The following is a 6,000-nucleotide window of genomic DNA, read 5'->3' on the forward strand; positions in this document are numbered from 1 at the left end:
TTGTAGACCTCGTAGAAATTAAGTCTCTTCCTTCGCACGTTAATGACGACCATTTTGATCCCCCTCCCCAATCCAATGTAATTCCTTGTTGAGTATGAAAAGGTATTTTGTAACTGTATTGGTTCTTAGAATTTCTTTTTTTTTAAGTTTTTTCACCTTTATGACCATTTTGACACGTCTCTGAAGCCACTGAGTCCAAACAGTCCGAGACCACTTCCAATCCAGTCCTCCGCTTATTAGCAACGAACTCCGCACCAGTACCTTGGCACGTAGGACGAGGCCCGAATTGACGTAGTCCTCTAACTTGGCCTGTACTCTCGCCAGCAATACCCGTGTGCTCAACGGTACCGTAAATCTGATTGTACTTGTCTGATACACATCATGATATTTTAAGAAACAGTGAGATTTTCAAATCCTTTCTTCGTAACTATACCCTTTTTCGAATTTTCGAGAGATACGCTTTAGCCGAAAACTAGTTGGAACACACATAAATCCTCTTAAAAACTACTTCATGTATACTCTCGCTAAAGAATGAAAAACTGCAGAACCCTCAACGCCGAAGTCATTTTACTGGCACGTGAGCTGACAGGTAGTTTTTCGTTGTAGAAGTATAGGATGAATTCAGACCTAATGAAATAAACGTCACATTAAAGGGTGCCCAAATAGTTGCATCAATATACAGTGGACCCCACTCTGGTGGCAACGCAGGTACGTATTCTCGCATGCAAACGATGTTAAAGGTGCCATATGGCTTCTTGCAACAGACTGTTCCCAGCATCTTGCTCCTTTCGTTGCAATTTGGCAATGGTTCTTGGAAAGCCTGAGAACAGTTAAGTTACCGCTTCATCGTGTCTATACGTCTTCCATTGGCGACAGATCTGGTGATCTTGCTATACACCACGAAGAACTTGTTGCATCGCAGCGGCCGTATCTGGCGTGCATTGTCCTGCAGAAAAAAACACATCACCCTTCTGTCTAAGAATTGGCAGAAGAATGGGGATAACATCCTGTGCAACGTATCGGCCACTGGTTACTTTACCCTGCAGAAATATCAAATGCTACCGCGAGTTGTAACGAATGATGCCGACGCAGTTCGTTTTGTAGTACCCACGAACACCTCCCCGCAACTACACGGAATCCAATGAATTCCAGCTTTTTCCAGCGGTTGGCTAGAATCCTTGGCCGATTTTAGATGATCTTATATCTTGCCTGTGGGTGTGTAAATTACCGCGATTTTCGCTTTCTCATGATTTTTCCTATGCGGTCTGTCACGTCCTTAAGGAATGTCAGGAAAACTTCTTATTTCACCGGCACTTGTGCATCATTACGATTTTTACGCGGTGGTCTTTACGCTCTTTTCACCTCAGCGAACGAATAACAGCTCTTGAGCAATGCAGTGATGAGATATTTTAATTCTGCGTGAAGAAGCTCTGCTTCAGATTTTCTTAGCTCTATCCGCCAACGTTTTCATGACGCCCCGCTTTTGTTGTGGGCGGTGTTTCATATCCTCGTATAGGTAACGGTCTGTGTGCGTGGGTTTTAGGTAAATTGCGTGGCCCAAACTAATATCTTCTTTCTTGAAAGCTAGTAAATCAAGAAAATTTAATCTTCCGCCTGCCGCCTCCTCCTTCGTAAAGTGAGTCTCCGGATTGATCCCGTTCGGATGTTTATAAAAACGATCCAATTCCTGCCTGCCATGCCGTGCAAAACAAAACTTTGTGTCCACTCTTCTCAGTTTCATATCGCTGCCACCCACCGAGATACTGTAATTGTCTGACCAAGAGTTGTATTGTTGTCTGTGTGAGCGGATGATTAATTGATTAATAACAATAGTTGCACTTATATTTCAATGCATTACAGTATGCAATATGAGAAACCATCAAAAATGCTTACTAGATATTTTGAATGTAGTTTTTCTTGTGCCCACTGTATTCTATCACAACGGTTTTGTTTAAGCCAGTGTTCCTTGCAACAAATAAGCGCCGCATTAGAAGATAAGCTCTGCTATGCGCATTCATGAATTCATCTTACATTCGAGTCAAAATGTATACAATTGCAGTTGATCGCGCACATTTGTGAGTCGTCAAGTACGGCAAGACAAACAATAAAACGTAACTCCTCTCACACCCTCTAACACCTCAATGGCCGACCTACTTTCCCCTCTGCCCCTGAGGTAATCGGCCAACTCTGCCTAGCTCAAGGCCGAATTCATCAATGCCAATTAAAATTAAACACATCAGGGTCCGTAAGTATTTTTGTTACTGAGCAGGAGAAACTACATTCTTTAAGAATATTTTGATATAAATTGATGTTTTTGAGATCGGCTGTTGGTTGCTAGATGCATATTATTATAAAATAGGGCCGAGAACCGCGGTCCGCACGAATACCTTCCGCAGTTTGATTACGCAAAGCAAAGTAGTGTTAAAACCAAACTTCGGGTTAACGACAACATTTCCTTTTTGTTTCACCAAAACGTATCTAGGATTATGATACGAGAAAAACTGTTTAGTCTGTAGATTACTTTGAGACGCAGAAAAATCGCGCTGACATAACTTAATCGCAGATATTTCATCCTACACTCAGTAGAGCGCGTCAGTACAACAATAATGGTAGCAGTTAAATAATGAAATGTTATTCAGACGAACTTTGTTGTATACTGAATTATCCATTAGCAGCCGTATTTTCCCAGATATGCTTAAACATGCTGTTATCACGCCATTTCATAAAAAATGCAATGTAATATACATAGCGAATTAACAACCCATCTACTGTGTATTTTCAAAAATTTTTAAGAAGATGATGTACACGTGACTTTATATACAATAGCACAGGAAAACATACGAAATGGTAAACGAATTGGGTTTACTTTAACACATGATATACTAGAATCAATAAATGACAGTCATGCTGGGCGACTTTGCGAAGACTTTTGACTGTGTGAATCATACGATCTTGATGCGAAGATTTAAATATTACGGGACAGTAGGCACAGCAGGTTAATGGTTTTTATCCTATCTGAATGACACAATGCACTGTGTATCAGTTCCAGGTCAATCAGGTAACGACAAGCACTCGGGCATTGTGTGCCACAAGGTTCAATTTTGAGCCCTCTTATTTCTGACAATGGTAAATAATTTTCCACGTGAAACAAACACTCGCAAAAAAAAAAAAAAAAAAAAAATAAATAAATAAAAAATAAATAAAAAATAAAAAAATTTAAACCGACAAACTCCGGGAGGTTGTAGGGGACATCAAAAATATTTTTCCCTGATGTCATTTTTCCTATGAGGATTATTTAAACCGGTGGAGGCATTATTACGCTCTTCACTTGTTACAGGCCGTATTACGATCTTCAGTTGTTAGAGGGCGTATTACGCTCTTCAGTTGAAGGCAACTGCTGTCCACCAGTGTAGTAGTGCATTTTCTCTGTTTGCTAATGGAGCGATACACCTGGAGTGAGTACACTGATTTGGTACACTGATATGGAGCTGCACAGCGGGTTTATCAACAACAATATCCTAATCGCCGTATCCCACATCATACGACCTTTGCTGCTGTGTACCGACGTGAGACCGGGTCATTTATCAGATTACCTGGACAGGGATGCCGTCGCACTGTAAGAACGCTGCAATCTGAGGACGCTGTCTTGCAGCATGTGGAGCAGGATCCTTCAATCAGCACTCGTGCAATTTCACGTTAACATGGAAACGAATCAGACGAATGTAATAACAGTCCTTCGGGAGCAATTGTTACTTCCATTTCACTTACAGCGTGTCCACAACCTGGAACCAGTTGATTATCCAGCCAGAGCACAGCTTTTGCAGTGGTACCTGGAACAATGTGAAATGCATCCTACATTTCCATCCTCTGTGTTGTTTGCCGATGAAGCGGTTCTTCGTTAATGTGTTGGTCGGTGTTGTTGGGGACAGTTTAATTGGGCCGTATCTGTTACCAAGGCCATTAAATGGCAGGCACTATTATACTTTTCTCGCCAGAGCATTGCCAGCATTGCGGGAAGACGTGCTGCTCCCTACAAGACAACGCATGTGGTTCCAACGTGACGGGGCGCCGGCACATTTCAGTCGTCGTGTGCGTAGATTCCTGGACCGACGATTCCCAGAAACGTGGATTGGCAGAGGTGGTCCTGTACCATGGCCTGCTCGATCCCCATATATGTCCCCTCTGGACTTTTTTGTGTGGGGAGATATGCGCAATCTTGTTTACGCAACTCCTGTTGCATCAGAAGAGGATCTAGTTGCGCGGATAGTAGCACCAGCAGGAACAATTCACGATACTCCTGTGGTTTTTGCCCGTGTCAGACAGAACATGATCTGACGGTGCAACCTTTGTTTACGTGTCAATGGAGGCATTTTTGAAAATCTACTGTAATTGAAATTGGGTTGTGTTAATGTGTTGTGTCTTGGTCATAAAAAAATGGAAAAGTGTTTGTTGGTTTAATTAATTTGCCGCCAGAGAAATCTTCCTCTACAGCTTTAATTACTACTCATAGGAAAAAATGACATTAGGGAAAAATATTTGTTTTGATGTCCCCTACAACCTCCCAGAGTTAGTCGGTTAAAATACTTTTCACCGTGCGTACAGTTCAGTGACCTCTACAATATACAAATATGTTTCTGGAACTATGGAATACAAGAAGCATAAAGAGTTAACTTGTTTGGGACTAGTGACACATCGCAATCTAAACTGGAAAACACGTTTCCTATTTAATGAATCGTATATGTTCAGTTATGTTCGCAGTGTGCATAATTGCTGTTATCGGCAGATTTAAAAATTAAGTAACCAGTTTATCCGCCATATTTCCAGTCACTAAAGAGCCAGAGGATCACTTTTTGGTGAATTAAAGATAAGGGGTAATATTTTCAGAATACGGGATTATGTTATAAGAATTACACGAAAATTATGGAGAGACCCCATACAAAATCTGAGTATTTTGACAGCTAATTCACAATTTTTGGTTCAGTTGCCCCTACTGAAGAGTTTTATGCAACCTGCGATGCCTTCAAATACCATGAGCAAGATTTTCATATTCTCTCACTTATTATGGAGAGGGGGGGAGAAGGAGGGAGAGGGGGGGAGAAGGAGGGAGAGGGGGGGAGAAGGAGGGAGAGGGGGGGAGAAGGAGGGAGAGGGGGGGAGAAGGAGGGAGAGGGGGAGGGGGAGAAGGAGGGAGAGGGGGAGGGGGAGAAGGAGGGAGAGGGGGAGGGGGAGAAGGAGGGAGAGGGGGAGGGGGAGAAGGAGGGAGAGGGGGAGGGGGAGAAGGAGGGAGAGGGGGAGGGGGAGAAGGAGGGAGAGGGGGAGGGGGAGAAGGAGGGAGAGGGGGAGGGGGAGAAGGAGGGAGAGGGGGAGGGGGAGAAGGAGGGAGAGGGGGAGGGGGAGAAGGAGGGAGAGGGGGAGGGGGAGAAGGAGGGAGAGGGGGAGGGGGAGAAGGAGGGAGAGGGGGAGGGGGAGAAGGAGGGAGAGGGGGAGGGGGAGAAGGAGGGAGAGGGGGAGGGGGAGAAGGAGGGAGAGGGGGAGGGGGAGAAGGAGGGAGAGGGGGAGGGGGAGAAGGAGGGAGAGGGGGAGGGGGAGAAGGAGGGAGAGGGGGAGGGGGAGAAGGAGGGAGAGGGGGAGAAGGAGGGAGAGGGGGAGGGGGAGAATGAGAAGGAGGGAGAGGGGGAGGGAGAGGGGGAGAATGAGAAGGAGGGAGAGGGGGAGGGAGAGGGGGAGAATGAGAAGGAGGGAGAGGGGGAGGGAGAGGGGGAGAATGAGAAGGAGGGAGAGGGGGAGGGAGAGGGGGAGAATGAGAAGGAGGGAGAGGGGGAGGGAGAGGGGGAGAATGAGAAGGAGGGAGAGGGGGAGAATGAGAAGGAGGGAGAGGGGGAGGGAGAGGGGGAGAATGAGAAGGAGGGAGAGGGGGAGGGAGAGGGGGAGAATGAGAAGGAGGGAGAGGGGGAGGGAGAGGGGGAGAATGAGAAGGAGGGAGAGGGGGAGGGAGAGGGG

Source organism: Schistocerca piceifrons, chromosome 1 (genome assembly GCF_021461385.2).
Source record: "Schistocerca piceifrons isolate TAMUIC-IGC-003096 chromosome 1, iqSchPice1.1, whole genome shotgun sequence".
NCBI classification, from domain to species: Eukaryota; Metazoa; Arthropoda; class Insecta; order Orthoptera; family Acrididae; genus Schistocerca; species Schistocerca piceifrons.